The 24,403-nt window shown below is 45.4% G+C and overlaps 1 protein-coding gene and 1 long non-coding RNA gene across 7 annotated transcripts in view; one reads left to right on the top strand and one right to left on the bottom strand.

Annotated features, from left to right (window-relative positions):
* YPEL1 (yippee like 1) overlaps window positions 1-7,672 on the bottom strand; it is a 25,509-nt gene extending 17,837 nt beyond the window's left edge. The window contains exon 1 of one of the 3 annotated variants that reach the window (XM_079957323.1): window positions 7,577-7,672. The gene's annotated coding sequence lies outside the window, so the exon portion shown is untranslated. Of the gene's footprint in view, window positions 1-1,934; window positions 2,393-3,983; window positions 4,030-7,576 lie in introns of those variants that run through there. The other 2 variants (XM_079957322.1, XM_079957321.1) reach the window with 2 other exon arrangements.
* LOC307205068 lies at window positions 4,918-24,403 on the top strand. 4 transcript variants are annotated; one of them, XR_013833816.1, is made up of 4 exons: window positions 4,918-4,982; window positions 6,047-6,129; window positions 7,589-7,686; window positions 22,448-24,403. It is a non-coding gene; the product is annotated as an uncharacterized lncRNA (long non-coding RNA). The 4 variants fall into 4 exon arrangements; XR_013833817.1 differs by lacking the exon at window positions 4,918-4,982 and adding an exon at window positions 4,992-5,046; XR_013833818.1 differs by lacking the exon at window positions 4,918-4,982 and adding an exon at window positions 5,077-5,308.

Genomic DNA, 24,403 nt, shown 5'->3' with positions numbered 1-24,403 from the left:
CTCCCCTAAAATACTAACTATACACAAGGGCATGCTGTACAAATCTGATATTCTCTGCCAAGCCCCATGTGAAAACAGGTTTAAGCATTGGAACATATGTTTTTTCAAACATTCATTCTGGAAGCAATTAAGACACAATTTTCATTTTCATCATGCCCTTGCTACTCCCAGTTGAACATGCTACCCATTTTATTAGATGGATAAATGTTATTTTCATGTGATATTACAATTCATACACTGAATGCATACAGTACAATGTTAGCTCTTCTATCTACCAGCATGATGTCATTTGAAGGAAAGCGTAATCTTAGTAGGCAAGCAACAGCCAATCTTAAGCATAGTGGGCTGTCCTAATTCTGCACCCGGATGTATAAACAAATATTTAAGCATGTTAGCTGCAACAGAACGTTATCAGCATACAACAGATCTACATAATATTAAGATATTCTCAAACCATTAAATAGCTTTTATCAGGAACACAAGCAACAGGTCATTTGATTCTACTATACAGTATGTCCCACTGCTATTTCATACATTATATTTATAGAGGTTTTGTACTATAACAAGCCTTCATTTCATTCACGTTTTTACCAAGCTACTAAAAGGCCTTCTATTAAATATGAACTACAAAAATCAGGGTTATAACCTTATCCATACTTATCTGAGAGTAAGCTGAAATAAGCAGAGAAGTATTTATTTCTGAAGAAACATGCACAGTTGGTTTTTGCTAAGTTTAAAACCCCTAAGATTTGTTATGTAAGACACATAAAATGTAGCTGTTTAATTGTTCATTTTACTGAAGCTAAGTTGCTTCCCACCCCCCATTAACAGTAACCAAGAACTCAGAAAGATCAATCTTGTTTTCCTGTCTTGGACTTTCCCATGAAGTCTGTTAACGCTAAAGAACCTTTCTGATCCACCAGCAATCCAGACTGCATCAAATGTATACAGTACATAGAAATAGATGTTGCTGCATTGTAGACAGTGCTAAAGTGGCTTCTGTGAAAACACATTTCCATAAGACCATTTAACAGACCTCACTCTTACTAAACTTCAAACAATGCTAAAATAAAGAGAGACAAAAGACTTGTGCAGATTTGATCTTCACTTTCAAGGGCTGTTGTTAGTGGAGTTGAAAACTCCTCACTACACACTCAGACCACAAAGCAAAACATCACTGCCTGCTCTGATTTTAACCAAAACATCTCCTCCTACCCTTTCTTTTGCCTGTTCTTCCTCTGAAGTGTAGAAACAATGGGTTCGGAGCCTTGTGGAAAAGGCAACTTTTCATGGAGAAAGGCAAGGGCACTGCGAGAAGCAACATTCTAAAAATAAACATGCACCTCCAGTCTGCTTTGGACATTACAGCACGGAGGAGGGGAGGGGAGATGAACGGACGTGCAGCAGCAAAGTCCCAGCCAGCCTACCCACAACAGCAGCAGCAGCAGCCAGCCCCTGCCACAGCCAGTCCGCGCCCGGTGGATCAAAACAAAAGGCCAACGGCGGCTGCAAACGGCTCACTTTCTGGCACTGTTTACAAACAGTGTCTGAGCGCCCCCGGTGGGGTCGACCTAGAGCGCAGCGAAGCACGCTGGCTTCGACTTGCCCAAGATGGGGGGTGTCCAGTTCTGGCACAAGGTCGGGGAGGAAAGGTGTTTTTCCACCTTCATTTCCTTGTCCAGCCGCAGGGCGATCAGCTCGAGCCAGAATTCCAGTTCCACTTTGCTTCGAATTCCAACCACCACGAAACCGACAGGGGAGGGGGGAGAAAGGGCAAGTTCTCTTTTCTGCGGTTAAATCAATGAAAGCGAAAGATCTGGCGAGGAAAAAGCCTCGAGGGCTGACGGAAAAGAGCAAGCCAGCATGCAGTCACAAACAAAGCAAAGCAAAACAGATCCGGTTCTGCAGCTGAAGCTGAACGAAAATCCCCTTACCTCTGGAGCTTACTTGTTCGAGCCATTGAATAGCAGCCTAGCAGGCTCCAAAACCACAAGAAACTGCAGAAGGGGCGGCACGTATAGACGACCCCCCCCCAGCTGCTCAGCACGATCGTCATAGAAAAATGTGCGAATCCGAGCAGCAAACAAAACGCCCCCCCCCCCCCCGCATCCCAGCTCCAAACCGACAAAGAGCTTGCGGAGGCAGAGTGACACAAAACCGACTCAGAGATGTTTACTGTTCTACTGCCCCAGATAACAGGCTCAAGGACCGCCTGCATCTTGTAGGGAATTTCTGCGATGCTATGATCAGGGGTAAACATACCGCCCTTGTGGTGCGCAGCCCTGAAAGATGGAGGGGCAAAGGGAGTGCGGAGCATGAGAAGGAAATTAAATCACCGACGCATACAGAAGATTACAGAACTGAATTGGCTAGGATAAGCTCTTGTCCCCCTCTCGGTAACACGCTAATTAAAAACAACAACACCCACCTTGCAAAACAATTTCTTTCTAAACCTTCAAGTAAACAAAAAACCCTCATGGAGGCTATTGTGTCCCCTATTACCTCCACAGGCTGCAAAAGCCAAATCCCCCTGCACTCCTTTCTCAGACTGCTCAGACAAGGGAGAAGGAAGAGTGGAGCCTTTGTGTATATGCAAACTGGTGATTAAATTTGAATCTGAAAAAAACTCTAGAACACACAAAGCATTAAAGTGCATGCTATTGGGTTTCTGAGCCTGTGCAGAGTACATTCCAATACACACTCACCTATAGTAATTCTATTAAGAAACTGGGCTTCCATTTGAGACAAACTGGTAACAGGAGTCCCTGGCTAGCAGCTCTGATCAGACCTTTCTCAAGGATGCACAATTCTTTTCCTTCTACAGCAAATAGAAAAACAACTATTCTTTTCCTCCATGTCTTGGAGGTTTCTCTTTTTTTGTTCAGGATTTATTTATCTTTTAATGGTGAGCCCTTGGAAGAGACATGAGGCCCACAGATGCCACTAAAATTGGTTTTAGCCATTCTAAACTTTCAGTGTCACAACAGGACACCAAAAAAACTCAAGTAAATAAATCTAGCACTCAAGGACTAGTATGAGGCTCATAATATCACTTACTAAGTTGAGGAAATTTTTAAAAATAAAATAATTCTTTCTCCTCAGGCCAAACAGACCACATTATTTAAGGTTCTCATCTTAAGAGGCTCCAAGAGATCAGATGATGTTGAAATTGCTGTAAGTTGCCTCTGCCAAGAGGATGCAATAGAATATAAACATTGCTGTTATTAGCAAATTAATAAGTATTAGTCAAGGCCATCACTATTCCCAGAGTAATTTTTGAAATATTTTTCTGAATTACTTTTATAACACTTTTGTTTGTCAGCTGCTCATTATCTAAATGCAATTTGCTTCCCAGTCCTTTTGTATGACTGTTGCTGTCTTCCTAGGCTGCAATCCTACATACTTACACCTTGGGAATAAGTCCCACTTAACTTGAGTGTGGATTTTGAGTACATAAGCTGTAGAATTGTAGCCTGTTCATATTTTCGAAATCCTCTTTTTTTTTTTTTTAGCAGCCTTGGCTGGTTTACTTAGAGACAGGATATCATCGCCCAAACAACAAACATCATTTTGGAAAGTTGCTTTAAGCGCCTCTGAACCTCCAGGGAATATGAAAAGATAGTCAATAAAGAAGTTGACCGGATACCCTACCTCCCTTCGACAGAGGCAACCATACAGATAAAGGGATCGTCATCAGTCCCAAAGTTCACCCCCCCCCAAAAAAATACCTCTTGGATCACAAATGTTGGGGCGGAGAAAAGCTAAGTCCACCCCAAATATAAACTGATCCTGCCCCCCATCAGTAACAACCCTTCCAGGAAGAACTACACCTAAACTCCTCACAATCCTCAGGTGGTTTTTTTTTTTTGGGGGGGGGGAGGAATGAAAGAGAAGGGGGAGGGAGGGAGACAAGACACTGGAATGTGTGGGGAGCGTATCCCCCACCCTATCGAGATGTCCCGCCCCCCCCGCCAAACACCAACTCACACACAGCCCAGTCGCCCTTTCTTCTTTCTTTCCTCGTCCCAGCCGGGGGGAAAAAGGGGGCAGGGGAGCACGAAGCGACCGTGGAGGCGGAGAGTGGCTACCTGCTGGGGGGGGGCCAGGGTCGCGCCGCCACCGCCGCCGCCTCCTCCTCAGCGAGCGCTGCCGACCATGACCCAACGCGAGGCGGGCAGCGGGCTGGGTGGGCTTGTGTCTCCTGTGAGGGAGGAGAGAGGGGGGGGTCATAGAAAGCTCCAACCGCCGCCGCTGCTGCTGCTGCTGCTCCCGAGCCGGGCCCCCCCGCTCTCCTCAGGGCCCAGAAGCGACCGAGAAGTCATCGTGCTCGTCCTTCGGTCGCCGGTGTCGTCGTGGTTGCCGCCGCCGCCACTCTCTCCTCCTTCACGACCCCCCTCAGCTTTAACGCCGCCCCGCCCCCTCGCCCGGCTTTTGTTTTGCTTGGACTCTTCTGCTTTTTCTTCCCCCTTCTCTCTCTCTCTCCCCGCCCACCTCTGCTCGCGCGCGCACTTCAGCCCAAGGCGCACGCGCGCTGTCGTTAATTTATTAGGAGCGGGAGTGGGGGGTGGGGGTGGGGGTGGGGGGAGGAACGCTCGCGTTTTGGCTCCTCCCCCCCCCTCCTCGAGCGCGCGCGCTTCGACGCGAAAGACTCGTGATTTGCCTTGCCCTCTCCGCCCCCCCACCTCCCAATCTCTCTCTTAACTCCGCCCCACACTTGGTGCGCGCGCAGTTGAGGCTCCTGAGCCGCCGTTAAAAAAAAACGTGGATTCGTGGTTTTTAAACCCGCCCCCCCCCCCGCCTGCTTCGCACACGCTCTTTTGGGTTGTGTGGGTTTTTTAAAAAAAAAAACAACTCCGCCCCCTTTTAGCCCTCTCTGTCCCGCGCGCGCGCGCAGCTAATTGCGCGCTGCCGTTAATAAGCGCTGTGGGCCGTGGGGGGGGGGGGGCAGCACGGCGACGTTTGGCCCGCGCGCGGACTTTGAGGCAAGGCGCATGCGCCGCTGGGAAAGGCGGGAGTTTGTAGCCGTTAAATGAATATATAAATACAGTACTGAATAGACAATAATAGACGTGGGATGTTGCCGCCGCCGTAGCACCTTGTCAATCACGAGTCATAGCCTCCCCCACTTTCTTAAAAACAACAACGTTGCAGCTGTTTCAAAGGGCGGCGTGTGCGGAATGCAGTAATGATGCAGAATACATAGATAAATACATATTTTGTGTGGTTTTTATCTTGTATTTTTATGTTGTGTGAACTGTCTGAGATCTACCGAGGGCGGTATACAAATTTAAATAAATAAATAATATGGGTAAAGTTGTTTTTTTTAAATGACATCACGTGTTAATTAGCTGATGAGCTATTTATTGCACTTTGATGGTGCGGTCCCATCAAATATTTTATTGGGAGGGCTAAAGAGACCTTGGCCCCTAGGAGTTGGCTCCTATGCTGGCAACTATTTGTGCAGATAATCTTAAGGATAACAATTCATGCTTTGATGAAGTCCGCAAACGCTAATACTTTGGGTTGTTATAGAAACAAAGTTGATTGTGGATTCCCAACACATTCAGATAATTTCCTTTACTTTTATTAAAGATTTATCATAGCAAGATAACCAGTAATTTCTCTTTGTCAAGGAAATATGTGGAGACAAATTCCAGAGGAGTATTTTGTATTGTTTTCGCCTACCAAAGCCTTTGTGAAGAGTCGCTGTGATTATTCTGTAAACTTCTCAGGCTCAAATTGAATTGTCAGTTTTTGTCCTTTTTTGCTGTAATATATAATATAGAGGGAGAGATGTTGAGTGTTTTGGTTGTGTTTTTATATATCAATCCAATACATAAATTAATCATAAGGTTCAATGCTTTCACTTGTGGATTTTTATCACACTACATTTGTTAATTGCCTTGCTGTTACCAGGATGTCTGTTTCGACACAATTGTTTTGTGTGCTTTCCCTGAATGGCTGTTCTTAATCATTATCACTGACTGTACTTCTCTATATCCTTTCCTTCTGGCCTCTTCATTTACCCCGCCCCCCCTCTTCCCAGATAAACTGGTAATTAAAGAACAATGGTGCATCTGATGAAGAGGACCCCTGTCTGCTAACCTTCATCAACTTGATGTCCTTCAGGTAAAATCTTTATAGTGGGGGTGAAGAGCTGAAAAAAGTCACATCTGGCAACCAATGTGCACCTCTGGTTTCAGGTAGTACATGGGTAGATATCTAAAAAAAACCTGGGGCACAAATTTTCACGGCCCACCACCAGAAGTAATGTACAGTGGTGCCCCGCAAGACGAATGCCTCGCAAGACGGAAAACCTGCTAGACGAAAGGGTTTTCCGTTTTGGAGGTGCTTCGCAAAACGAATTTCCTATGGGCTTGCTTCGCAAGACGAAAATGTCTTGCGAGTTCCTGCGTTTTTTCCCCCCTCCCCCTTTTTCTAAGCCGCTAAGCCGCTTATCAGCTGATCCGCTAAGCCGCTTATCAGCTGATCCGCTAAGCCGCTTAACAGCTGATCCGCTAAGCCGCTTATCAGCTGATCCGCTAAGCCGCTAATTAGCGCTAAGCCGCTAAGCCGCTAATGGGCTTGCTTCGCAAGACGAAAGAAATGCAAGACGAAGAGACTCGCGGAACGGATTCTTTTTGTCTTGCGAGGCACCACTGTATTTTGCTCTTTGTTTATTTAATTTAGGCAGCAGCCAAAGGGACTTACTTTTGAATAGGCTGGAATAGGATTGCACTGTAAGGCTACGATCCTATGCATGCTTTCCCATGGATAAGTCTACACAGGACACAGTAAGGACTTCCTTCTTACATAGTCAAGCATAAGATTACACAGGCTGCGCTCACGCCAAACATTTAAAGTTCATGACTGCCTCCAAAGGATTATGGGAACTGTAGTTAACGGTGCTGGGAATTATAGCTATTTGAGAGGCAAACTACAATTCCCAGGATTCTTTGGGAGAAAATATTTTGTGAAACTGGCTACATAAACAAAGCCCCCAACTCCTGATTTGTGTTGTCTCCTTGCTATTACATAGTTGAAGTTGGAGAAGTTTATATTTAAACAAAAGGAATTATTTTAAAATGTAAAGCTATGCATATAAATTAGCATATGCAAATGTTATACGAACCAGCACCTTTTGGTGATGCATTTCCCCTTCATGGCCACATTGATGCATTAAGAAGCCCCCTTATGTGAAGTGTAACTCAATAATGTAAGGAAAATAAACATCTGGAACAGGTAACGGTTTTTAATCTGCAAGATTATGACTTTGTAACCTTTTAATGTTATTTATTTATTTATTTAGAGATGTTGTATAGCACAGAAAGTGTGCATATAGCAATCAAATAATAACAAATAAAAAAAATACAACTAAAACATCCATGATGAAACAATTATAACCAATTCAGCAGTACAAAAGCTTTTTTTTAAGAAAAAAAGCCCTCAAAGGGACCATTGCACCAGTGTTGGCGACATGCTCTATAGCAGGAAGTTAGCTACTTTTCTGTTGCCTTATAAAGTATGCATCTTTAGCTTCATATACATTCGGCATAATTAAAAGAGCTTTCCTCACCTTTACTTTTAGGAATCTCCACAGCCACAGTGTCCTATGCCAAGCAATGCACGGCCAAAACATTACGGGAAGACTTGACGGCAGGTTCAGGATGCCCATACTATGGGGAGGTAGGTTGATGCACATGACTTAAAAGCCCTACTTGTGAGCACTTATGATGTCACTCTTTACCACATGCACAGTGGCTCCCCTGAAAGAAGGATGCGCCACTCAGCATGGGAAGGGGTCTTGAGACCTTTTCGAAGGCTCTTCTTTGCTAATTCACTACACTCTCATTTAATGCTGGACCACTTCATAATGATCAATAACCCTACATTCCACGCTCAATTCATGGGGCTTATGTTGGCATTTAAAGCCCTGAATAGCCTGGGGTCCTGTTAACACTTCCAATATCAACATGGTGTGTTAAGATCAACGAAAGACGGTCTCTCGGTGGTCTCTGTGTTAAATGAGAGTTCTGTGCGGGCCTGCGGAAGAGCCTGCATCTGTAGAATGACTTTGACCTAACTTTTTATTCTCTTAGGTGTCAGGTAAAAACCTACATTTTGTTGTCAAGCTTTGAGTCTGAAGGATTAAGTCATTTTTGTTGTTACTTATGTACTTTACTAGAATAAAAAAAATATGTTTTTGTTTATTTTGTATTATGATTTACATTACCTTTTAATTTTTTGTTGTTAAACCCTGCAACCATTTTTGGTGAAAGGCAGTTTTATAAATAAAGCAGAGGAGGTTCAATTGCCATTCAGATTAAAGGGCACAGCCATGGGCAACAGCCAGGATTTATGTTAGGGAGACAAGGTGCCCACCTGTCATTATCCTCTGTCTGGCTCTGTCTATCAGATTCAGAATGAAATGTCTCAACAACAGTTGTTTTAAATGACTTTCTTTTGTTCCCAAGTGCTCAGAAAAATCTGTCAAAATATTTCTGCAATTTCTATTTTTAGTTAAGTATTTTTGTTTATTTACTTGATTGGGGAGACAGCTGCTCTCTCCCACCCTCTGAATACTCCCATGCACACAGCCTTTCCTCCAAACAGGACTTAGGTAAAATACTTGGCACGCCATAATGACCTAAGAAGAGCAAGTTCCCCTCCTGCAGTTATCAGCAACTGGTTTACATGGGCTCTAATCCAGGAATAACAACTCCTGAGCTCACCTTTGATTAGTTAGGCTTATATCAAGGCTGGGAAATCAGAGTCTCTCCGAATGCACTCCAGCTCCCATCAGCCCCATCAAGCGAAACCAATTACCAGGGCTGTTGGGAGCGGAAGACCAGAAGTATCAGGAGAGCCACAGATTCCTCTTCCCCTGTTTACATATTCAAAGAGTGAATCAGAGTCTTGAGCAGTGAGATTAAAAAGAGCCCAGTAATTTCAGAGAAGGCTGTGATCTTTAAGGATCATTAAATACAGTAGATATTGTTGTACAGTGGTGCCTTGCAAGACAAAAAGAATCCGTTCCACGATTCTCTTCGTCTAGCGGTTTTTTCGTCTTGCGAAGTAAGCCCATTGACGGCTTAGCGGATTAGCGCTATTAGCGGCTTAGCGGCTTTTAGCGGCTTAGCGGATCAGCTGATAAGCTGCTTAGCGGCTTAGAAAAAGGGGGGGGAGGAAAAAAACCCCGCAGGAACTCGCAAGACATTTTCGTCTTGCGAAGCAAGCCCATAGGGAAATTCGTTTTGCGAAGCGCCTCCAAAACGGAAAACCCTTTCGTCTAGCGGGTTTTCCATCTTGCGAGGCGTTTGTCTTGCGGGGCACCACTGTAGTAGGTTTTTTGGGGGGGGGCTCCCTTAAACCCTATAAATTAATAAACGGTAGGATTTTGATTATTTGGGATGTGAAGCTAGAAATCCCAGCTATAGAGGAATTCATGGGCTCGCCTATGCAAAATGACCTGGCCAAGCTATGGACATTAAGAAACAATACAGGGCCACTGAGAGCCATCGCAATGCAAGAGAATTGTCCTTCCCCCTTGCCCTGTGAACAGAGTTTGGAAAGTTGTCAGGGTAAATGGGTGTGAGTTGACAGGAAAAGAGAGTTTTTAGCAGGGCGTTCTGGGAAGAAGACGGTAGAAGATAGTCTGGGGTCCACTTCCCATCATCCCTGACCACGTAGGGCCAACGTGGTTTCTTAAGGGCCATAGTTCAGTGGTAGAGCATCGGTTTTGCATGCAGAAGGTCCGAGGTTTAATCCCCAGCATCTCCAGGTAGGACTTGGAGAGCGTCTCTGTCCGAAATCCAGGAGAGCTGCTGCCAGTCAGTGTAGATACTGCTGAGCTAGACAGACCAGTGGTATAAACTCAGTATAAGGCAACATCCTATCTCCCCTGCATTCCTATGCAACCCTCTGAACTTAGGCCACACTGGCTGGGGCTGAGAGCATATTATACCATAATAGATGTGTTATTCTCTAAAGGTAAAGAGGCCAGGGGCCAGCGCTGTCCGGAGACACTTCCGGGTCACGTGGCCAGCGTGACATCGCTGCTCTGGCAAGCCAGAGCCGCACACGGAAACGCCGTTTACCTTCCCGCTGGTAAGCGGTCCCTATTTATCTACTTGCACCCGGAGGTGCTTTCGAACTGCTAGGTTGGCAGGCGCTGGGACCGAGCAGCGGGAGCGCACCCCGCCGCGGGGATTCGAACCGCCAACCTTTCAATCGGCAAGCCCTAGGCGCTGAGGCTTTAACCCACAGCGCCACCTGCGTCCCACGTGTTATTCTCTAGCGTGCCTCAATACTCTTTGTTGCTTTCTCTATACAGTGGTACCTCTGGTTACGAACTTAATTCATTCCGGAGGTCCGTTCTTAACCTGAAACTGTTCTTAACCTGAGGTACCATTTTAGCTAATGGGGCCTCCTGTTGCCACTGTGCCGCCGACAAGCATTTTCTGTTCTCATCCTGGGGCAAAGTTCTTAACCCGAGGTACTACTTCCGGGTTAGCGGAGTCTGTAACCCGAAGTGTTTGTAACCCGAGGTACCACTGTACTACGACATGTCTTGCTGGTGGGATCCAGACAACATGGTTATAGCAATAGGCCATCATGCATAGATATAGTATTACGGTGGCTCCATCTTGTGGTGGAATTTCCTGTGTCTTTTTTTTTTTTTTGTATGTCTGCTAAAAATGATAAATCATTATACAGTGCTATCCTGGTTTTCAAACGTCTCAGAAGTCAAACGTTTCAGCTTTTGAACACCGAAAACCCAGAAGTAAATGCTTCGGTTTTCGAACAAACCACGGAAGTTGAACACGCTACGCGGCTTCCACTGACTCCAATGGTCTTCCGGAACTGATTACGTTCGAAAACCGAGGTACCACTGTATAGGCAAAAATAATTCGTCTACAACCAGGGTTTTTTAATGGGCAAGCATTTATCATAGAAGGAGGGTCTAACAACAGCTCTGGAGGCAATAATGGGTTGGTTGAGGGCTGATAAACTGAAGCTGAATCCTGTCGATACAGAGGGTATACTGATGGGCGGTTTTCATGACACGAAACTGGATGTATGACCTGCCCTTGGTGGAGTCACATTCCTCCTAAGAGCATCAGCTTCATAGTTGGGGGGTGGGTATTCCTGGATCCAGTACTACCATTTGAGAACCAGGTGGGAAAGAGGGCCTGGTGCCAACTCCAGCTGGTGAGACCAGCTGTGGTCATTCTTGGACCAGGATAGCCTTGCCATTCTGCTGCATGCTCTTGTAAACTTTTGCTTAGATTGCTGCAATGCCCTCTACATTGGGCTTCCCTGGAGACTGCAGCTAGTGCAGAATGCTGCTTTTCGACTCTGATAGGTTCATCAGCAGCCAGCCATATTACAACCCATAACTTGCCAAGTATGGCGCTGTGGTCTAAACCACTGAGCCTCTTGGGCTTGCCAATCAGAAGGTCAGTGGTTCGAATCCCCAAGACTGAGTGAGCTCCTGTTGCTCTGCCCCAGATCCTGCCAACCTAGCAGTTTGAAAGCACACCAGTGCAAGTAGATAACTAGGCACCGCTACGGCGGGAAGGCAAACAACGTTTCCGTGCGCTCTGGTTTCTGTCACGGTGTTCCGTTGCGCCAGAAGTGGTTTAGTCCTGCTGGCCACATGACCTGGAAAGCTGCCTGTGGACAAACTCCGGCTCCCTTGGCCTGAAAGTAAGATGAGCGCCGCAACCGCATAGTCGCCTTTGACTGGACTTAACCGTCCAGGGGTCCTTGACCTTTTTTTACCTTTACTTTGCCTAGCACTGGTTGACTATACTTTACTGCCGGCTTGGGGAACCTCAGGCCTGGGGCCTAGATATGGCCATCCAAGCCTACATATCTGACCCTCAATAATCTCCTTAGACCACAGCTTCACCTCAGCTACCCACCTTCTCCCCTGATCACACCCCTCCCTGGCCTTACTTTATACCCTCTTTGAGCATTTTTGGACCTGGCTGGAATGTGGTATTAAACTCTGATAATTTAATTTAATTTTTTTTGTTCCACAAGAATTTTACATCGTTTAATTGTTAACAAAGCAACAGCCTCAGAGCAGTTTGTAAAAAGAGAATAAAACAATAGAATTATCAGCAAAAACATTTTAAAGCAACTACTGTATATAAAACATTTAAAAATAATTAAAATAAATGGTAAGCTAAAAGCCAGATTAAAATGCCTCTCAATATTCTGTGTGTCTGGATAAGCTTGGCTAGACAAAAAAGTTTTTAGCTGGAGCCGGAAAGAGGACAGTGAAGGCGCCTGCCTGATGTCAATGGACAGGGAGTTCCCAGGTGCAGGTGCACAAAAAGATCAATTTCTTACCAATGCAGAACGAGTATCATGTGGCACCTTTAGCAGTGCCAGTTCCACAGATCAAAGTGGCCCTAAATCCAGAGATTACTTGTGCTTTAGGGGAGCTGCATTGATTGCAGAGGGAATCATCTGGTTTAGGAAGGAGAAAGCATGGGAGAGCATTAGTTGAACAAGGGCAAATTAACAGAAGCGAGTGGGGTTCACAATTCACATTCAGCCAAAGGTCCACACTTACCAGGGAGTATGTTCCCACTGACCATTAGGGATGGGTGAATCTGTCAATTTCAGCTTCTCATTTTTCAGCCTTAAGTTCACGTCTCCTGTTTCCATATCAGTCTGCAATTTTTTTTTAAGTCCTTATAAAAAAACCCACCCACATTTTAATACAAATTTCTCCTAATATACATGTTTGCATGCAGTTTTGCCTAATACTGTATGCACATTTTTTCAGAGCAATTCTTCCAGAATAATGCATGTTACTTTCACTAATATATGCATTTCAGTGGATACATTACCCCATGCTTGGCTGAAGAACTGCACTGCAAAACTTGGGGAAGTGTGGATCTCCAAAGATGGCTGTGTTTTGGTTTGGTATTTGGCTTGGAAAGTGTGGATTAGCAAGGTGGGTTCACCTACAAATGCAAACTGAGTCGCATTTCTCCCGCTGTCCTCACTGAACACAGAATGACTTGCTTCTGAGTAAGCAAGTCTGTAAATAAAAAAAGATGTCCCCCCCCCCCCGTTTCTGCCACCCCTCCCTTTGACAATTTCTTAGTAGTGTGAAAAACTGCCTATCTCCTGTTTGCAGGCAACGGACTGGTAAGATAGCATGCCACCACAGCAACAGATTTTCTATATTGTTCTCTCTGGCCATAAATTAAATGCATTCCCCCCCCTTCCGCCTCTCCCTCCATCTCACCAGCCGGCGGCGAAAAAAAGCTGGTGGCGTTTCAAACCATTTAAACATATAATTATTGCATCCAGAGCTGTGCCAAAGGGTTGCTGCACTTTGCTATCCTGTAGCTAATGGCCTTGCAGACGCACCAACGACCAACAGAACCACCAACATTCTGTCCCTCGCAAGGAAACATTATATTCTTTGTTGCCCCGCAGATGTCACAAGCCACGTTGTTTGTTGTTGGCAAGGCAGCCTTCGCAAGTAACCTCGCTCTGACATCCACCCTAGAATAGTTCTTTTAAAAAGCAGGCCAGCCAAGCCAGTGCTTCCAGAAGGAGATGCCCACTTTCAAGGCTGGCGGGGCATTGTTTCGCCAGCCCCTGCTTGCCTGCCTCCTTACTTACAAACAGCTCACAGGCTCAGTGTTGGATTCGGCAGCAAGGAGGATGGGGACGGAAGTAGGGCCTCATCAGCACTATGCATGTAAAACAGCCTCATACCACTTTAAACTGTTGTGGCTTCCCCCAAAGCATCCTGGGAGCTGTAGTTTTTCAAGGGTGCTAAGCAGAGTCGCCAACTTGTGAGGGAGATTGGGGGTGCCCATGTTGCGTGTGCAACGCCCTGATGTCATGGCAGGATGTCAGAGGAGCCGAGGGCGGAGCTGAACGCAGTGGCAGCGTGGCTTCAGTGGCTCCGCCTCCTCCTCCTGCTGCCACCACAAGCCAGGGGCTGCTTCCCCTCCTAACGCTCCATGGCAGGAGGAGAAGGAGCCACACACTGAAGCCACACCGTGCTTGGCTCTGTGCTCAACCCAGTTTTTTTAAAAAAATTGGGGAGGCAGTGTCCTCCCCAAAATATTGGGGGGGGGGGAAGAGTTGGATCCTCAGGAGTTAGCACCCCTGTCACAGAGGTATGATTTCCACAGTGGTTTAGCAGTCATTCCCTCTTCTTAGGGAACTCTGGGAATTTTAGTTCTGTGATGGGAATAAAAGATGCAAACTGGATATTGTTCCAATTCCCAAGTCTGACAATTTAATGGCGACAGTACCCCCACCAATCTATCCAGGTGAACCCTAGGGAAGTGAGGGATGAATGTGTATTAAAGGTAAAGGTAAAGGGACCCCTGACTGTTAAGTCCAGTCGTGGCTGACTCTGGGGTTGCGGCGCTCATCTTGCTTTACTGGACAAGGGAGACGGCGTACAGCTTCCGGGTCATGTGGCCAGCATGACTAAGCCGCTTCTGGTGAACCAGAGCAGCTCACGGAAATGCCATTTACCTTCCCGCCAGAGCGGTACCTATTTATCTACTTGCACTTTGATGTGCTTTCGAACTGCTAGGTTGGCAGCAGCTGGGACCGAGCAACGGAAGCTCACCCTGTCACGGGGACTCAAACCGCTGACCTTCTGATCAGCAAGCCCTAGGCTCTGTGTTTTAACCCACAGCGCCACCCATGTCCCTTTAAATGTGTATTACTTTTGTTGTTTTCCCACTTATAGATGCTGAATTATCATTGTTGCATCATTTCTCTATATCTGCTCATTGCATTATCTGCTGAATAGCAGTGACTTGCTTGTACACAGCATGTGAAAATAAATATCTCAGGTTTTTGGTTTTTTGTTTGTTAAGTAGACTGTGGACAGGACCACATTCCCAGAAGGCAGCATCCTAGCCTAGGAGGTACAGGGTGGGCTACGTGGCACACACAGTTCTGCCCTCCACCACATACCCACCACTTCCCATTTCTGCCACCCGAGGTGACTGCCTCTCTCTTCCTAACAATAGGGCCAGGTCTGGAGATTTTTTCTTGGAGGGGGGGGAACGATGACATACATCATGCCCTACTCAGATGAGTCACAGACCATCATTGACTTCTAGCAGCCAAAACTAACAGGCATTTGAAGGGAGTCTCCCACATCGTACTTCTCCAACCTAAACCATTTCCTCTGGTGCTAGTGCAAAGGATTCTGGTTCATCTAATTATATGCTGTAATTATAGCTCTGCATTTATTGAAGCAGCCTTCGGAACAACTAGAACCCATTTCTGATGTACAGAGAACACAGTTTTCCTTATTTGGATGTCACGGCTGCACCTATCCTTGCAGCTGCTGCTGCAAGCAGAACCTGTTTACGGAGGAGACAATTCTGTATAATGGGGGCTCTTAAATTTAGCATCTGTGAGCAAAAGTATGCAAATAGCCATCAAGCCAGTGACCTCACCCAGCTACTATTTTCCTTACTTTCTAGACCTCCTTCCTCCCTCTCCTTTTTTTTTTTTTTTGCAAACACATTTTCTAATTTTTAGTTTGCGCAAGCCCTTAAATGCTGCAACATGTTTCACGGTTTTTAAAGCACTTGTGGAGAGCGGCTCCAATTCTGATTAGAGCAGTGCTACTGGAGGAGGGGATGTTGAAGCTTTCCTCCACTTGTGCTATTTTCCTGATCTAAATCCCCCCCCAACCCCCTGCCCACCCTCTCTCCTGCCAGTACTCCCACTGGGGGGGGGGGCAGGGAATAAAAGTATGTGTCCTTTTACAAACTGAGTCTAGAGCAGGGGTCAGCAAACTTTTTCAGCAAGGGGCCGGTCCACTGTCCCTCAGACCTTGTGGGGGGCCGGAATATATTTTGAATTCCCATTCCTATGCCCCACAAATAACCCAGAGATTCATTTTAAATAAAAGGACACATTCAACTCATGTAAAAACACGCTGATGGTCCGCGGGCCGGATTTAGAAGGCAATTGGGCTGGATCTGGCCCCCGGGCCTTAGTTTGCCTACCCATGGTTTAGGAAGCTTCAGGGGTGGGTGGGTTGTGATTTAGATCAGGATAATGGCATGGGGAAAGGACAATCTATTTGTATCCTTCCTTATTGCAACTTAGAGGCAGCTTGTGAAGGGTTCCAAGAGAAGATCTTAACAAGTGAGCAGTCTGACGCATTTTCCAGCACCACTGCTGCAATAAAAACCATCCTTCTGCAGTTGCTTTAAACCAGGGCTAGGGATCCTGTAAACTCTCCAGTTGTTGTTGGACTCCGCTTCCCATCTGTTCTAGCCAATATAGTTCATGGTCGGCAAAGATGGGAGTTATTGTTTAACCACAGAGGACCACAAGTTTAGGAAAGGGCATGGCTCAGTTGTAGAGCATCTGCTTTGTATGCAGAATGTCTCAGGTTCAATCCTAGGCATCTCCAGGTAAACGTGGGAATGTCCTCTGCCAAAAACAGTGGGAAGGTTGTTGCCACTCGGTGTATGCAGTACTGAGCAGGATGGACCGATTGCTCTGACTTGATATAAGGCAGCTTCCCATGTGCCTCATCTCTGCTAAGGACTGTGTGAGCAGGGGGGGGGGGACCCCCTTTAGGAGACCTGATAATGGATGTCTTCTGGGTCACATTTCTTTTGGCCCTGACTCGTCCCTAATGATGAGTACAGTGGTACCTCGGGTTAAGTACAGTGGTGCCTCGCAAGACAAAAAACACGCTAGACGAAAGGGTTTTCCGTTTTTCGAGGCGCTTCGCAAGACGAATTTCTCTATGGGCTTGCTTCGCAAGACAAAAACGTCTTGCGAGTCTCGTGATTTTTTTCGCTTCCCCCCCTTTTTCTAAGCCGCTAATAGCCGCTAAGCCGCTAATAGCGTTAATCTGCTAAGCCGCTAATAGGGTTGCTTCGCAAGACGAAAAAACCGCAAGACGAAGAGACTCGCGGAACGGATTCTTTTCATCATGCGAGGCACCACTGTACTTAATTCGTTCCGGAGGTCCGTACTTAACCTGAAACTGTTCTTAACCTGAAGCACCACTTTAGCTAATGGGGCCTCCTGCTGCTGCCGCGCCGCCGGAGCAAAATTTCTGTTCTCATCCTGAAGCAAAGTTCTTAACCTGAAGCACTACTTCTGGGTTAGCGGAGTCTGTAACTTGAAGCGTATGTAACCTGAAGCGTATGTAACCTGAGGTACCACTGTACAATATTTGTGAAGCCACAAGCCTTTTGTGATGGGCCATGAATTAATAGCAGAAAAACTGCAATAGCTACCGCTGCTGTGCTTAACTGTCTTGCTCACTCCACACATGACGCTACTCAAGCGAGTAGACTGCTAGCCAGGCTGGCCGGCATGCCTTCTGTTACAGAGGACAGCCCTCTGTTTGGAGAACTGTCCAGCCCAGAACCTTAAGAAAGGAGTGAAGCAGAATCATTGAAGATGTCCATCAGCAATCAGAATCTAGACAGCATACTGAGCAGGCACCCAGGACATTACAGTGAAATGTCCTTTTATTGCAGCCAACTCAGTGCTGACCCACTGTAATCAATGCATCATATGGATGTACTCTGAACAGGACTAATGTTGATTACAACCTGTTGCAATTCAAGTTAAATTATGGCTATTTCTCCCCCTAAAACTGTCTCTTATATAAACTGAGTATATACAGGCAAAGCAGCGTCTTCTTTGGTGATGGATAAATGGTGACTCTACCACTTGCATGAGAATACCAGGGCATTACATGTGACTCAGCCTCTAGTCCAGGGATGGCTTCCTTCCAGGTGCTGTTGGACTCCCAACTTCCATCAGCTCCAGCCAGCATGACCAAAGGGTGGTGCAAGTGATACTTCAGGAGCATCTGGAGGAACACACCCCTGCTTTGTTCTCCATGGCACCTGGCTCCACAGTCTGCAGAGATCCACCACCAGCAACGAACACACAAAGGCCTCACAGAATTCAGCTGGGTTGCTACCGCCTCCGTTCTTCTTCTTCCAGGGTCACAGTCAGGTGGTAGAGAACTTATGACCCTCCAGATGTTGTTGGACTCCAGCTTCCATCAGCCCCAGCCAGCAGGGTCATTGGTCAGGGATGATGCGAGCTGGAGTTCAGAAACATCAGGAGAGGGCCCCAGGTTGCCTAGCCCTGCTCTAAGTCTTCCTGCACAGCTCCAGCATACCACTTGAAGTGTGAGAGAAGGAACCAGAGCAGTTTTTTAACTTCAAGAAGCCTAGTTTGAGCTAGTCAGGAGACCCACACGAGTCCCGATTCTTTGCAACTGGGAACCTTCATGCATTTCACAGAATTATATTAAAGCAGTGTGCATTGCTGGCTGGCTGCCTGTCTTAAAAGCCAATTTAAGAGGGTGGCAGCATCAACTTTCTAAAAGCAAACAATTGCAAGCTGAGTGCCCTCTCTCGCAGCTGGGAGAGCGATTGTAATCTGCAGGGTTCACATGCCGGTGACAACCCGCTAAACAAGCAGTGTAAGCAGCTTAAAAATAGATCTGCACAGTGATTATTATTTCCACACTGCTGCTTCCTTTTTCTGCTATAGCTTCTGGTAGCAATGTAGGCAGGCATCCTTTTAAGTCTATAGGCATTAGAGTCTGCTGGGGATACAGCTGCAGCCATGGAGGAGCTAATATTTCCATCTTGAATGTTTTCATATCTATTAATCTCTTATTTTTTCCCTTTGAAAACTTGTGCCATAAGGAGGAACAGGAATCAGGTCTACAGCAGAGAGGAGGAACCTTTGGTCCTCCATTTGTCGCTGATCTTCCACTCCCATCAGCCCCAGCAAGCATGGCCACAGATGATGGGAGTTGTAGTTTGGCAACATCTGGAGGGTCAAAGGTTCCCCTTCCCCGTTCTATGCTTTTCAGTGGGCTTTGCAATTTCATTAGCAAATTGCCAAGTTCATGTGATTGCGGACTTTTTCACATAGATCTTTTGCCACCAGTGATGCAGTAGGTTTCTCTTGGGACGGGAGAACCTGAAAAACTAGGCTATATGCTTTGGACGCAAGTTTCTAGGACCCACTTCAAGATATGTTGGGCTAGCCTGCAGTCAGTCAGTTGTGGTTCTCCTGAGATGGAAGCTGCCAGTGGTAGAATAATTTGGAGGTTTGTTGAACCTTTGACCCTCCACATATTGCTGAACTACAACTCCAGCCAGTCCCAGCCAGCATAGCCAATGGCCACTGAGGATGGGAGTTGCAGTTCAGCAACAGCTTGAGGGACGAAGATTCATCACACCTCATCTATAGACTTAACTCCTTCCTATAGATAGGCTTGTAGGAGGAGAATATGGTAGGAATATGGCTAGCCTCCCACTTCTTTTTCTCAAGGAGGTGGGTCAATTTTTTTTAAAGGTATAATTCCCCTCTCTTGCAGAATCTGAAAAAAGCCTCTTTTCAGTGCACATGGACTTTGGAATCCCTGGCCCAGAGATTCTCCCATACCTGATGGTCTTCTACTGTAAAGACCATCCCCTGGTTGCTATTTTATTAAACTGTTACTGAGTTTTTAGATGCTGTGTTTTCTACAGACCCTTGCAGGCTCTGTAACAGTGAGGCAAACATGCTCCTATACCAGGGGAACTGGAGCCCGAAGGGACTTTACACCTGTTATTGTGTTGTCTGTTGCTGCCCTATGCACAGGAGTAACTGTGCAGGAACTCCACACTTTTTCTTTTTCCTTTTAGGATGCCCTTCATATGTTTGGTAAAGGCTTTAATTTTGCCACACAATTTCTTTGTTGCTAGGGTGGGGCCGACAGTAATCCCCGTCTCCTCTCCTCCCTCTAGTATGATCTGGCTTCAGCTGCCCTATGGCTAGAACTGTCAAGGGCAAGGGTTCTCTAGTCTGAATTGTGAGGTAGGCAATGTCTCAGGATGGACAAGCAGAATGGGTGCTGCTGCTGTTACAGCGCATGAGGCAGTCAGTTAGTTGGAAGACAGGGATGCTACCAAGAAAGGCCAGTCAGGCAAAATAGCAAGGGTGATGGTGGATTGGTCATGTGAGTTGTCAGGGGAAGGGATTGGCTGTCCTATGCATGGGAAAGGCAGTTGGCCCATGCAGCACTCTTCCTGATTGGCTCAGGAGCACCTGCCCTCAGGTCCCTCCCCCCCCCTTTCCTAGGGTGGGATGGTACCCTGGATTCAAACCCCTCACCTGTACATGCGAAGTGTTAGCCAGGAGTGGGGAACCTGTGGTGCTCCAGGTGGGTTGGGCTCCCAACTCCCTTTGGCCCCAGCCAATGGTCAGGAAGGTGGGAGGTGTAATATGACGTCGGAAGACCAGATTGTCAGTTTGCATTTCTTAGTACAGAAAGTATTGATCTGATGCGTAGAGATCTTTCCTATTCTAATTAATTCAAGAGGGTACTGGAAGCTTCTGTGTGTGAAAGAAACAAGCAGAAACTTCTTGATGCTTGGGTTATTCCTTCAGAGAAGCTGAGTACAGTTGGCTTAAACTGGTCCTGTTATCTCTTCTGTCAAGCTCATGCTGACTATAATTACAGTGGTGCCTCGCAAGATGAAAAGAATCCATTCCGCGAGTCTCTTCGTCTAGCGATTTTTTCGCCTTTCGAAGCAAGCCCATTGACGGCTTAGCGGATTAGCACTATTAGCGGTTTAGCGGCTTTTAGCAGCTTATCGGCTTATCGGATAAGTGGCTTAGAAAAAAGGGGGGGGGGGAGAGAAAAAAAAACCCGCAGGAACTCGCAAGACATTTTCGTCTTGCGAAGCAAGCCCATAGGAAATTCGTTTTGCAAAGCACCTCCAAAACGGAAAACTCTTTCGTCTAGCGAGTTTTCCGTCTTGCGAGGCATTCGTCTTGCGGGGCACCACTGTATAGGCCAGGAGGAGCCTGGGTTTCACTTTCTCTATCTCTTTTCTTTCTGGTGTGGTGTTCTGTACATAGTATGGTTAGTGTCAAGGTTTAGACTTAATAGAAGTTACTGTAAGTTTAAGTGTAGTCTGACACAACTGAATTTCTTATGGACAGTGCCAATCCTGAATGTACAGTGGTACCTCGGGTTAAGTACTTAATTCGTTCCGGAGGTCCGTTTTTAACCTGAAACTGTTCTTAACCTGAAGCACCACTTTAGCGAATGGGGCCTCCTGCTGCTGCCGTGCCGTCGGAGCACGATTTCTCTTCTCATCCTGAAGCAAAGTTCTTAACCCGGGGTACTATTTCTGGGTTAGTGGAATCTGTAACCTGAAGCGTATGTGACCCGAGGTACCACTGTATTGGATTTGTGACCATTATGCTCATTTGCCTTCAGTAGTAATTAAAGCTCTGCTGGATGAAATGCAGTTGCCTCTGGTCCATTTGTGGGGAATCCTGCAGCATATTGCAAGTTGTTACTCTCCTAACTATACACTGGAATCTACTCTGGATCGATTCCATGACACAAGATTCCTCATGCCATGCAATTAGCAATTGCTGCCATGCTATGGAGTGGGGGGTGGAATGTCTCCCCGCCCCCTCAGCTCTTGAATATTGCCCCAAGAGGGTGCACCTAGGTTGGCTGCAGGTCCCCTGCCCAGGAAGTGATGTGGGCATTGTGTGAGCTGTCTTTTCCTTTTGCATATTATGCTCCAAAATGGTACTCATGAGCAGCAAAAGGGACTCAAACCCCTGCCTGGAGACTTGGCCACTTGCTGGCTGTGTCACCAGGTTGTGACACAGTGGTGTGCATTGGCAGGCATTTCTCAGCTCACTCCGTGGGTAATTCCTACTTTGCTGGCTTTGACAGTGCTTCCATGGAGACTGGGAGGGTGCCTGGTGTTTTGTGCTGTTCCAGCAGTTGTTAGCACAGGAAGGGGAAGAGCACACAGGATATTGTGGCTGTTCTGCAAGCAAAATGGCAGCATATTCCACCCCACACCCCGTCCCTCAGCACAGGGTTATTTGGTAAATAGCTTAACCCGAGCATAATAAGTAGTGGACTATACTACTTTTTCTATTTTTAAATCCTGGAAGTGCTAGTTTATTACTTAGGCAAAAATGGATTTAAGTTAATTAAGAGAATCAGCTTTAACTTGGGTGCTGAAAATCTTAATACAATATCTTCATGTGTCCTCAATTAACATTTTGTTCTTGGGTTTTTTTGGTGTTGTTGTGAAAGAAAGGCAGCTGCCAGATTCATTCTACATATGCACAATACTTTCTTACTTTGGTAATCCAGGATCACAATTTAATGATTTATTCACATTTGTTTGTACAAGAATCAGATGGCATATACTAAAAAGACATTTAATTTAAAAAAAAGTATATACGTTTACATCAACAGAAGATGAAATATAAACCTTTTCTACTCACAGTCATTCTGTACATATTATAATAAACAAATCACAAATCTGTCACACAATATAAACGTTTAGTTGTTATAATGTAACAACATACAGAAAACCTTTATAAAATTTTGCTTTTGTTTTAGGTTTTAAATCTTACCATTAACTAAAATTAGCTGTGCGGGATGTTTGGGGTACATGACTAAGGCACCAACAGTACAAAGCAAATACAAAAGCAGAAATATTTCCTTGGGAGTGCTCTACGCTGAAACACCACAAGAAAAGGCAACAATAGTAAGTAAACCTGCTGCAGCCTTTACAAGTTTCTTCTGGGGTCACAAGGTTAGTCCTATGGTTGAATTTCTTCCAATATATCACTTCAGTTCTGATCACAGCACATGCTACAACACTGATGGCTAGGATAAACTTCACCAAGGTGCACTTTTCATTAGCGTCTTGTATTTCAGACAAATCATTCAAGCCAAAACATAAATGCATTTTAGACTTATGTGAAAAGGATTTCTTGGACTTAAACTGCAACACTTACAAAAATACTTTCCCTTAAACTTGGGATTGCTTCAAAACATTGCTTTATAAATATAGAAGTACTATGCAAAGGACTAAAAGTGAAATCATAAGTATGTATACCCCTATCTGAGCTATTTTAAAAATTGGTTTATTAAGCAAGCATTTGGGATAGATACTGAACTTACAGAAACCAACGTACCCTTTAAGAATTTACAATCCCCATGATAGCTTCTTGGCTGATGTATTTCTGACAAATTATAAATATACCATAGTGTAGCACGTAGTATATAGCACATTATGCTCAGTAGCAGAAGCAATAAGGTCTGCATGGCCCAAAAGTCCAAGGTTCAATCCCTGGAATCTCTGGCTTAAAAGAATATCGCAGAGCAGGGCTGGGAAAAACCTCCCTATTAATGATATTTGAGAGCCACTGCAAGTACTTTGGTAGATGTGCCAATGATCTGACTCTCTATAAGGCGGCTTCATATTTAAGTATTTTAAAGCAGAAACAAAATTGGTTGCCTTCAATTACCAAAGTCCTCCTGCAGCTCTCATATCTTACCTATGTGATAATGCAGTTACCAATTAAAACACACATTACGAGGCTTCCCATGTATGGCACACACGTATGGCTTGCGGAGGGGGGGGGGGGTGGAATAGGCCTCAGAAAGCAATAGTTCAATCAATCACAGCCAGGAAACATAATTTGCTTGGATTATACCTGTGAATTGCAGGGTCTTACTAGCCGAAGACTGGAATGTTTGGCAGCTTGCATATGTTGCAGCTTACAGGAGCCGAACGTAGAATGTGCACAAACTGACAGAATGAATAGTGTATATATTGCCTGATCAATATGCATAGTCTCCAAGCTGAATATGAAGCTATCCAAAGGATTTCATATAGTGACCGGTGAATATGCACATTCTGCACTCAACTCACATCAAACCCAAAATACGCATTTCTTATACCAAAGATCCCTGAACAAACTTCAGTATAACTGCATACCTATATTGGTAACATGACCTCATGTTCTCCATCACTTTAGTAGGAATTCCTGGGACAGTCATGCAGAAATAGACAGGTAATAAAAACCCATTGGTATAAGCATTTATCTTAAAAATATTTCCTGTTGAAAATCCTGCTTTTATGCTCAAGGTGGAATTTCACTCCTTAAAACATTTGATGTCTGCAATTAGTGCTTTCAAGTCAATCTGTTTTAAAAGCAGACTGAAGTAATGCCTCAAAGCACCAGATATTAGTAAATTGTGCCCATGGCTTCTTTTGTAGAGTTGTAAATCCAAGGTAATGTTCATACTATTAAAGTTAAATCTCCAAAGCATAACTGCAAGGAGTAAATGAAAAGCTGGCAAAGCTCTTAATAAAACGGTGGTGTTATTTCAGTAGAGCTTTTCTAACAGTCAAAACTCACCAAGTTAATTCTGTAATGATCGTACAGGCAGAGCCTAGGGCTATATTTCAGCTGAATGAGGTGCAGGCATTTGGCTAAGATATGATTTGTAAAACGACCAAGAAAAGTTTCCACCCGAGTACAAACAGCGAAGTGTAGAATCCTA

Source organism: Podarcis cretensis (assembly GCF_951804945.1).
Source record: "Podarcis cretensis genome assembly, chromosome: 16".
Taxonomy (NCBI): domain Eukaryota; kingdom Metazoa; phylum Chordata; class Lepidosauria; order Squamata; family Lacertidae; genus Podarcis; species Podarcis cretensis.
Note: the sequence above shows the minus strand (reverse complement) of the source record. Positions and strands in the feature narration are given on the sequence as shown.